Source organism: Lithobates pipiens, unplaced genomic scaffold (assembly GCF_037356315.1).
Source record: "Lithobates pipiens isolate NorthernLeopardFrog02 unplaced genomic scaffold, aLitPip1_a1.2 Scaffold_19, whole genome shotgun sequence".
Taxonomy (NCBI): domain Eukaryota; kingdom Metazoa; phylum Chordata; class Amphibia; order Anura; family Ranidae; genus Lithobates; species Lithobates pipiens.
Window position 1 is genome coordinate 65,941,323 of NW_027507764.1, and position 11,075 is coordinate 65,952,397.

Genomic DNA, 11,075 nt, shown 5'->3' on the forward strand with positions numbered 1-11,075 from the left:
ATTGTCTTACAAAGTGCATCAGCACTGAAAGCTGAAAATTGGTCTGGGCAGGAGGGGGGTTTAAGTGCCCAGCAAGCAAGTGGTTAAACAATTTCTTCTGCTGTGAAAGATTTTGAGCGCTGATTTTTCTCTCTTTTATACAAGGTTACAGCCATTGATTATGGATGTACACCCGCTGATTGGCTATGACCAATCACAGCACAGAATTCTGTGTTTGCAAACACACAGACCTCTGAACACAGAGCAGCGATCTGGCTGTTTTTTTCTACCTGAAATCAACTCTGAGTTTAGGGAGAAACCACAGACAAATCTCTTGGTAAAAGCAGCACACAATACAATACACTTGTTAGGAACAAAGGTAACCCCTTAATTGCCACTTGATGTTAACCCCGTACCAGCAGGCATAGCTCCCAACTGTCCCTGATTTTGAGGGACTGTCCCTGATTTGGAGCAATGTCACTCTGTCCCTCATTCCTCCTCATTTGTTTCATATTTTGGTCTGATCTATATAGATGTATATAAAATGTACTTTTTATCTATCAAAAAGTGTTTCCCAGTGCTAAACCTTTCATCTGATTTCTAAATTGCTGCATTTGTAAATACCAAAAGCCAATATAAAGGAACAGTAGTGGTAAAAAAAAAGCACTTGTGGGTTTAACCAATCTTGTTTTTTTTTTGTACAATTCTCCTTTAAGGGGGCATGACAAAGGGGTGTGTCCTATACCTGCTTACTTTGGCTGATAGGTGTTCCTCATTCCCATCTCAAAAATATGAGGAGGAGGTATGGTTCAGTGACCAATCTAAACTCATCTTTTACTGGTGTTACTGGTGCAAACTGATTGGCTGAAAGAGTGCTGCTGTCTGCAGCCCGTATCTGCCACTATCACTACCCTATGTACAATTCTCCTTTAAGGGGGTGTGGCAAGGGGTGTGTCCTATGCCTGCATACGTTTGCTGATAGGTGTCCCTCATTCAGATCACAAAAAGTTGGGAAGTATGCCAGCAGTGTTAATTTTGATGCCTAAAATATTTTCGTCGACTAAAACAATTCAGATGACTAAAATACGACTAAATCTAAAATTACATTTTTCAACAGACTATGACTATTACTCAATTGAATTTATATCACAATGGCTAAATCTGTGTCTATAGTGCATGTTCAAACCCTAATACCATAAATAACATGTTATTCGATTTTTACTACAGGAGTATATAATGTTTGGTTATTCTAAAGAAATAATGCATTAAAATGTAATGGGGTTGTAAAACATATGCATTAAGGTGATAAACCTCCCGTGCTGCAGCTGCCCCCCAGAGCCCCCCTTTTACTTACCTCATCCCGTTTTTTCCAGCGACTAGAACAAGCCCAGCAGCTCCAGACGCTGTCTTGGGTCCTCATTGGATAGATCGATAGCAGCTGCAGCCATTGGCTCCCGCTGGTGTCAGTCAAATCCAGTGACACGGGAACCAGGGGGTGGGGCCAAGTCCTGCTGTCTGTGTCAATGGGCACAGAGCAGGACCCAGGAGCACACCCGCAAGAGTGCCTCCTTGGAAAGAGGGAAGTCATGGGGGCACCCCATGTGGAGGAGGAGCCAGGAGCACCGCTGGGGGTAAGGTACAGAGGAGGTAAGTATGTTATATTTGTTATTTTAAGAAAGAAAGAAACAAACAAAAAAAACAGCTTTACAATAACTTTAACTAACCCATTCAATTTTAGTCAACTAAAATGTACTGGAGATTTTAGTTGACTGAAATGCGACTAAAACTAAAACAACTCAGATGACTAAAATACGACTAAAACTAAAATGGCATTTTAGTCAAAAGACTATGACTAAAACTAAATTGAAATTTGATGTCAAAATGAACACTGCATACCAGCCAGTGCCATTAGTACAGTGTATAGTATTATCACTGATAACTGTATTACTGTCACTAGTGATGTCAGTGTCAATTAGTCAGTTATGGCCCGTACACACAACCCAAAAAACGGACATCAGATCGTACGATTTTTATTTTGCTTAATAGTCGCAAGTAGAAATTGAATAGATAAAGCCGCGTACACACGGGCGGACTGTCTGGCCAACTAAGTCCGTCAGACAATCCGACGGACAGTCCGTCCTACTTTTGAATGAACGGACTTGACCACACACGATGAACAGACAGTCCGTTGACAGCTTGCGCGATGACGTGTACAGCACGTACGACGGGACTAGAAATAGGAAGTCCAATACACAGCAATGCAACCTTCGGCCGTGTAAATCCTTTCTGAGCATGCGCCATACTTAGTCCGTCCAACTAGCCTACTCACGAGAGGACTGTCCGCTGAAACCAAAGTTGGACGGACAATATTACGGAAATTCCGAAATACTTAGTCCGCCAGACTGCACGCTGAAAAAGTCAGCTGAAGCCCACACACGAGCGGACTGTCCGCTAAAATGTGTTTCGGCGGACTAAGTTGGACAGACAGTCCGCCCGTGTGTACGCGGCTTTAGTCGCAAAAATTCTCGTACGACAGAAAAAAAAAATCGGAAGTGATGTCATCTGTTGTAATGTATTTGTATTATATTTTTGGATGACAACTGCACTGACTAAACGATAAATCGTACAATCTGGTATCGTACAAGGAAAATTTTTGTGCTTGTCTGATCGAATAATATCGGATGAACTGTCATGGTCAGCCCTCAAAAAGCTTTGTACTAATGACCCGATTATCATACGATCCCATCAAAAGCGGTATTTTTCGTCCGATTTTTGGATCGTGTGTTAGGCTGGGTTCACACTGCTGCGGGGGGAGATCCGGATGTGATTCGCACAGCAAATCACATCCGATCTCCGTAGCAATGCGAGTTCAGCCATACAGATAGTATGGCTGAATTCGCAGCGCTCCCGCAGCAAACTCGCACGGGACCCTTTTTTGGGTCCGCAACAGAATCGGATCGCATTGGTGTTCACACCATGCGATCCGATTCCTGTGCGAGTCGGCAGATCGCACTGCGATATGCCGACGGATCTGGGGGTGTCATTAACATAACATTGACACTCCCAGCCGTCCGCATAGGGCAGTGTGAACTGCCGGCGGGAGGTGTGCGATGCGGGAAAACGCCGCGGATTCGCGGCGTTCCCGCATCGCAGCGGTGTGAACCCGGCCTAAGGGACATTAGTGTCCTTCCCAGCCAGTGTCTGTTAAACCAGATTGTCCACCACACTATCAGTCACACTATAAGACGATGATCGCCACCATTACTTTTCTGTACAGATCAGCATTTTGATCATGATCAGAACTATACTAGTGTCCCCAATAGTATAGTGCCCACAAAAATGCAGTTTGATTTTCACCAAAGACATGTAGCAGAATACATTTTGGCCTAAATTTATGAAGGAATTTGACCGTATTGGATATGTTTTATAACAGAAATTTTAAATAAATTTTTTTCAACATTTTCTGTAGTTTTTCCAGTTATATAATAAAAAATAAAAAAAACTGTGGTAATCAAATACCACCAAAAGAAAGCTCCGTTTGTGTAAAAAAAAAAAAATGATATAAATTTATTTTGGGTACAGTGTTACAAGACCAAGCGATTTGCAATTAAAGTAACGCAGTGCTAAATAGCAAAAAATGGCTTGGTCTTGAAGTGGGTAAAACCTTCCAGAGGCCAAATGGCTAAGGCAGAAAGTATGTTATTGGCTGGATCAACAGCTAAAAATAAAGTTAAAAAGACTAAAAGATGAATATCTGCTAGTGCATCTAAGGCTGGCCATACCCATAAAGATTTTTTGGTTTAGCCTGTGGGCTGAGGGAACAAAATCTAACAATTCCTCCATTTACTCAGATGGACAAATCTCCCGTTGTGGCTATTGCAGTTTGACAGCTTGTGCTGCCAGCTGTCGGCTGATTGGTTGCAGCCACTGTTTGGCTGACAATTTTCAATTGAAAGATGTTGGGTGGGATGGGCTAAAAAGCAGTGGCGGCCCGTCCATTAGGGGCGCACAGGTGCCACTCCCCATCCATGCTTCCGGCCCCCCGATCTACATACAGGGCGCTGGACTGTGGATTCCAATGGAGGGGGTGTTTTTTTGAAGCACGTGATTAGAGCCAGAGGCTCTAATAGGCTTAAAAAAAGGCCAGCCTGCTCCCTGATCCCACCCAATTGACCCATTAATTCGTTATTGTCACACTAAATCTCCTCCCCCACCAATCAGGAAGCTGGTCATGAGACCTGTTTACCGATTGGCCAAAATCCTATTGGACGCCTAGCCCTTAGGGGGGGCGGTGAGGATACTGGAGCCTCCGGCCGCCACCTGCATCGGGTCCACCGTGTTGGAGCAGATAACACTGGAGCCGCCGCCCGCCACATGCATCGGGTCCACCGTGTTGGATAAGAGGACACTGGAGCCTCCACCCGCCACCTGCATCGGGTCCACCGTGCTGGAGCAGATAACACTGGAGCCGTCGCCCGCCACCTGCATTGGGTCTACTGTGCTGGAGCAGAGGACACTGGCGCCGCCGCTCGCCACCAACCACCTAGACAGGGTAAATGCTGGACTGACCGGCAGACAATGGGAGGGGGGGAGTGCCACCTTCACCCCCCCAACAAAATAAAACCCACCAGCTGCCACTGCTGAAAGGGCTACCCGGTGAGCGAATTTCAGCCGAATTATCAGCAGAGCAAATGGCCAGCTTATTACTACCCTCTTCACAGCTTGACAATGCTGCTGTCCATGGGTGGCTCCTTTGATTCTCCATCCAGAGGGGAGACACCCTAAAACAGGAAGTGTGTTTTCACCAGGTGAAAGTAAAGGGAAAAAAAAAGCTTAAGCCCAGGTTTACATTGGATCAATTTGGCATGCGATTTGACATGTCCAAATTTGAGGCTATTGCCGGCAATGGAACTGTCCGAATTGGGATGGTGCTGACTTTGCGGATACAGATTCCCAAATGTATTTCCTGTCCTACTTTTGGTGACTTTGGTGGGCAATTTGTAACATCTGTGCATGAATCCACACAGATGTCTCTGAAATCGCTCTCGGCCGGACTGACATGATGGTATGAAATCGTGTGAGTTCAGCTGAACCCGCATGATTTCTAACCGGCAGTCCGTGTGAAGCTGGGCTAAAAAAAAGAAAATGAATGCATTTAAGTGGTTGTAAATGAAACAAATCCTCCTACATAAGTTATACTTGTTTATCTGCAATCTTCTCTTTTCTACATCTGATGGAAATTCAGAAATTATAAAGCTTGTCCATAGGTGTGTGCATTAGGGTGTGCACCCTCAAACACAAATGCGTGTGTGTATAAATACTGTATATACAATATATATAGCAGTAGAGCACTGACCCATGTCAGTAGTTTATCTTTATTTTTTATTACTTATCTTTTTACAATATTTTTTTTACAATCTTTTTTATTTATTTATTTTTTTACAATTTTTTTGGGAGCCCCGTTGGGCGGTTTTGGTGAACATCAGGGGTCTAGACCCCTAATGTCTCACTATTGAGAAAATGACTGAGGAGACAGATTCCCCAGTCCCTTCCTCTGCTGCCAATCATCTGGGGTAATCTGCACAGCACAGGGCGATTAGGGTGTGCCACACCTGGCACCCTGTGTACACACCTGGAACAACGTGTGTGCACGCCTATGAGCTTGTCTGAGATTTCAGAAAAAAAGGGGGTGGAGAGCTGAAATGACACTATGCTGAGCTCAGTGAGGAGAGCTCCGAGAGCTGATTGGAGGGAAGGGACACCCCTTCACACAGCCTACAGGAACAGATCTGAGATGGTCAATCACAGGCTGTGTGCTGGAGATCCCTCCCCTATCACCTTTTTTTTTTCTCTTGGAAAACGTGTCACAAATGACTCCTGCATATAGCAGAGGAATGAAGCAGCAGTTAGTGGGAAATTTACTAAAACTGGAGCACTCAGAATCTGGTGCAGTTGTGTGTGGTAGCCAATAAGCTTCTAATTTCAGCTTCTTCATTTAAGCTTTGACAATGAAACCTGGAAGCTGATTGGTTTCTATGCAGACCTGCACCAAATTTTGCACTCTCCAGTTTTAATAAATCTCCCTTAAAGTGTTACTAAACCCACAACAGTAAAATCAGTCTGTATATGCAGTAGAACATGCTTGTTATACTCACTGTGGAACCTAAGGGGTAAATCCTCCCCCCCACCCCCTCTTCCACAGTCCCCAATCCATCTCCATCAGGGACTGCTGAACTGAGCAGATTGGGGCTTTTTTTTTTAAAGTTGGACCAAAACCAACCAATCAGAAATGAGCCAGGAGGTAAAAGAAATGGAATCCAGGCAGCTGCAGACAGCAGTTCCTCTTTTCTATATTATCGTTAATATACATTGTATTTTCTCAGAAGGTCTAGGAGCACTTACCCCTGTGTCTTATTCCCCAGTCTAAGGGACGAGCAAGGACAAGTCACTTAATCCGGAGCTTTACCGAAGACGTTCAGTTCTGTCCAAATAATTTTCTGCAGCCTCGGCCGGGGTTGTGGAGATCTGAGTTTATTACTGAGTAAGGTCTGCCAACTTCAAACCACTCCCTTCATACTTGAAGTTGGAGAAGGATTATTTCGGGAAAACCCCAAGCTTTCGTAAGAGAAAAAAATATTTTTCTTGGATTAAAATGTATCCCATTGATAGAAAAATTGCATAACAAGACGTTCACCCGCATAACGCAGTCATGTCCGATCAACTGAGTGAACTCACCTGGCAGATAAACATTTTCTTTTTTTAGCTTTCTGAGACCTTTAAAGGAATTCAAACAGAAAAAGGTGACTTGAAAGGAACCCATTATAGAAGAAATGTACAGCTATCATTTGTGAATTATTTTTAAATGTGCAGGTTCCAGGGCTTATTTACAATTGCGGTTGGTGTGTGTGTGTGTGTAGGGGGCAGTAAAAATACAGAGTTTTCCCAACCGCTTAACCTTTAAGCGGTAGTAAATCGCAACTGGTTAAAAAAAAAAAAAAAAAAAAGTCCCTGCAAGGCAATGTCATAATGTGCTAGTATGCATACTAGTACATTATGAGAAACTTACCTTAGAACAAAGCCTTCCAGTGCTGTGCCGTCACCACTGAAAGGGCTTCCATCCTCACCTGGTCTTCCTTCCGGGTATGCGGAAACACTGATCCTCCTCCCGACAAATCAGGAAGCAGGTATGAGACCCATTTCCCGATTGGCCAAAAAAAAGTAAAGAAGCGTCTCGATTGGCCGCCGAGGAGGAGGGAGGAAACGGAAGCCGTGGAGAGCAGGGGAAGGGGAAGCCGCCACTACCACTGCCATGATGCCCGCGGAGAGCAGGGGAAGCCACCGGAAAAGCGCTGCCGGCCAAAAGATGGGGTAAGTGCTCCGGACCCGACCAAGCAACGGGGGGTGGGGTGGATGGTGTTGTCACTGTTTGCCGCCTCCCCCACCAAAAAAAAATTACCACCGGTCGCCACTGTTCAGAATACCTACAGGTAAGCCTTCTTATAGGCTTACCTATAGGTATAAGTGGTGTAGCAGAGTTTACTACCACTTTAAGCTGCAAAGGCATTGGCTACATATTCCGTGGCCATGATGCTTTGCGGGCAGGGCAGGAATTATACCCCCTGTCGCATTCCGTGAGCACTAACAGCCACCAAACGCACTCCATTCAAGTGATTATGGCAGTGTTGCAACCATCGCGGTGTGGTAGTGTGGCATTTTAGAGGGTTAAAGCAGGTGCCAATATATTGCCTGTCAATTGCCTCTGAGTGTGGATCACTTTTCAGAGGAGTATCAGTCTTAGGCTCCTTGAACAAGGGCAGCCAGGGGGTGGTAAATACAAAAAGTTTATTTGCAATTTTAAAGCCTCCCAGCTGCCCACCTACAAGCTGACATGGTGCCACTTGGGTGAGTACACATTGAAGCCGCCGTGATGCTTTTCAGTGAGGAGCAACAATAGGTGGGACTGCCTGTCGAACTCTGCCATGTAAGTGGATGGGACCACTCCGCAACCACAATCCAAACGCTTACCTTGCAGTTGCGGCGCAGTCTCACAATGCAAGATAACGGACCAACAGTAACAAAAGCCAAAAAAAGAAACTGCATCGCCTACTGAATGCCTGCAAAGCTCCAGAATGCTTTTCAGGGGGGCAGTAAACAATGCTGCTAGTGTGAAAGTAGCCTTATGGTTGTCTCAGTATTTAGGGAGTTTCTGTTCTGTAATATAACAGGGTAATATTAGCCCTTGTACACACGGTCGGAGATTCCGACGGAATGTGTCCGATCAGACCATTTTGTCGAATATTCCGACTGTGTGTGGTCTGCATCGGACTGTTTCTGTCGGCGTATCCGACGGACCAACTTTTCCAACTTGCCGGTAAAATTTTCCGACAAAATGCTCCGATCGGACATACTCCGATCATGTGTAGAGAATTCCGATCGGACAAAGTGCCACGCATGCTCAGATCAAATTCCTACACCAAAGCTATTGGCTACTAGCGTGAACGTAGTCCCGTTGTAACAAAATAACGTAATCACGTCGGATTTTCCGACAACTTTGTCCGACCGTGTGTATGCAACAGTTTCGGACAAAATCCGTCGGACAAAATGCGACGGATTTGGTTGTCAGAATCTCCGACCATGTGTACAAGGGCTAAGATCCAAACTCCAGACAAGTTATAGGTTGGGGTGGTTGCCACTTTTTTGTACAGTTGGGTGCAGGGATGCACGGGATGCCTTCTCTGCCATTGTGCTTTTGTGGGTGTCATGTGCGCCCCTGTGCCTTTAAAGAGGGGCGGGCTCCCTCCGGGCATACCTGCCCTTAAGGCTCATACACACTATAAGAAAATCGGGCAAACATTTTCGTCCAAAGAATTTTCATAAGATTTTCGTATTTTGTGTACACAACTTTCAACACCTGATTCCGAAGTTTTCTACAAAAATTCCCGAAGGGACAGACGCCAAAATTCTTCTTGTACGGGAACAGAATGAATGATTTTAGTTTAATTTGTACCGAAAAATCAGAAAAGAAAGACTGCGCATGATCAGAAACAACAAACAACAAAAAAAAAAAAAGACTTACTAGAATTTTCGGATGAATTTTTGTTCTTCAGCTCCGATTTGCTGTGAAACCACGAGGAAAATCAGATGATCGTTTGCCAGGTTTTCTTATAGCGTGTACCCCACTGTATACACTATGTATCTATGTATCTAGCTATGGAGGCTCTGAAAATGTAAAATTAGGACAGCAGTATACAGAGGAGCCTTGACGTGGGCCCTGCAGCTTACACATATATTTGCAAATGTGTGCAAACAAAACCCTTGTTTTTAACATAAACTGTTAGAAGGGCCAATTTAGATATTTTGCAGGTTGGCTGGCAAGTGTGCTGGGAAATCTTTTGTTTGCTTGTGATACGATATAAATACACGATTAACTACTTCCGGACCACCCACCGCACATATACTGCGGCAGGGCAGCCCGGCTGCGCAAAACAGCGTACCTGTACATTGTTTGCTTCTTCCGGGTCTAAGGCACACGCACCTGCGCACACCTGCTCCCACTGTGTACAGGTACGTTACTTTGCCCAGCCGTGCCATTCTGCTGGCGTATATATACAGGCGGTGGTCGACAAGTGGTTAAAGAGGAACTTTTTTTAAAAAGTTACAAGTCAGCAGCTACAATGCCTGTGGAGCCGTGTCTTTCTCTGAGCCCATTCTTCACTGAGCTTCAGTTCTCCAATGCCACCATCTTGCATGTGACTAGCCCCACAGCCTCCTGGGAGGTGTGACATGTCCAGGAAGGTTGCAGGTGTTGGGTACACCATACCTCCTGACCTTTTGAGATGGGGATGAGGGACACCTACTAGCAAATGTATGTAGGCATAGGACACACCCCCTGCCACACCCTCTTAAAGGAGAATTAACCAAAACAAAAGGTTAATTAACCACTTGCTTACTGGGCACTTAAACCCCCCTCAGTCCCAGACCAATTTTCAGCTTTTAACGCTGATGCACTTTGAATGACAATTGCGCGGGCATACAACACTGTACCCAAATGACATTTTTATCATTTTTTTCCCACAAATAGAGCTTTCTTTTAGTGGTATTTAATTACAGCTCGGAGTTTTATTTTTTGCTAAACAAACAAAAAAAGATGCAAAAAAAAAAAAAAATCATGTTTAATAGTTTGTTATAAAATTTTGCAGACGGGTCATTTTTTTCCTTCATTGAAGTGCGCTGATGAGGCGGCACTGATAGGCTGCACTGGTGGGCACTGATGGGCTGCATTGGTGGGCACTGATGGGCTGCACTGGTGGGCACTGATAGGCTGCACTGGTGGGCACTGATAGGCATAGTTAAGGCGGCACAAATAGGCAAAGATAAGGCAGCACCGATGGGCACAGATAAGGCGGCACTGATGGGCAAAGATGGGCACATAAGATGGCATGGATGGGTGGCACAGATGGGTGGCATGGATGGGTGGCACGGATGGGCACTGATAGGTACCACTGATAGATGGGACTGATGGGCACTGATAGGTGGCACTGATAGGTGGCTCTGATAGGTGGCACTGCTGGGCACTGATGGGCGGCACTGCTGGGCACTGGTAGATGACACTGATGGGCACGGATATGTGGCACTGGGGTGCAGCACCTTTGTTAAGGCAGATTGTGGGCACTGCTGGGTGGCACTGTGGGCACTGCTGGGTGGCACTGCTGGGTGGCACTGTGGGCACTGCTGGGTGGCACTGTGGGCACTGCTGGGTGGCACTGATGGGGGGGACTTACTTTTTTTAATGTGGCACTTGCAGGGGGCAGGTGGGCACTGGCAGGGGGCAGGTGGGCACTAGCAGGGCTGGCCGTGATCGGCTTTTCTTTTTTCTCCTCGTGCTGTCAGCGGCTCCGTTATATCACATGATCAGCTGTCATTGGCTGACAGCTGATCACGTGATAAGGGGTCGGGATCGACCCCTTGCACGGATCGGTGATCAGGGGGCGCGCAGGCCGCTCGTGCACGGGACGACGTCAATAGAAAAAGGAGATCCGCGCTGTAGCCGTCATTTGACTATAGCGCGGATCTCAAGTGGTTAAATCCACAAGAGC

General features: G+C 45.7%; 1 protein-coding gene across 1 annotated transcript in view; it reads right to left on the reverse strand.

Annotated features, from left to right (window-relative positions):
• LOC143996039 (metalloreductase STEAP4-like) overlaps window positions 1–6,530 on the reverse strand; it is a 45,904-nt gene extending 39,374 nt beyond the window's left edge. The window contains exon 1 of the mRNA XM_077490843.1: window positions 6,382–6,530. The gene's annotated coding sequence lies outside the window, so the exon portion shown is untranslated. The remainder of the gene's footprint in view (window positions 1–6,381) is intronic.
• Between the last annotated feature and the right edge of the window lie 4,545 nt (window positions 6,531–11,075).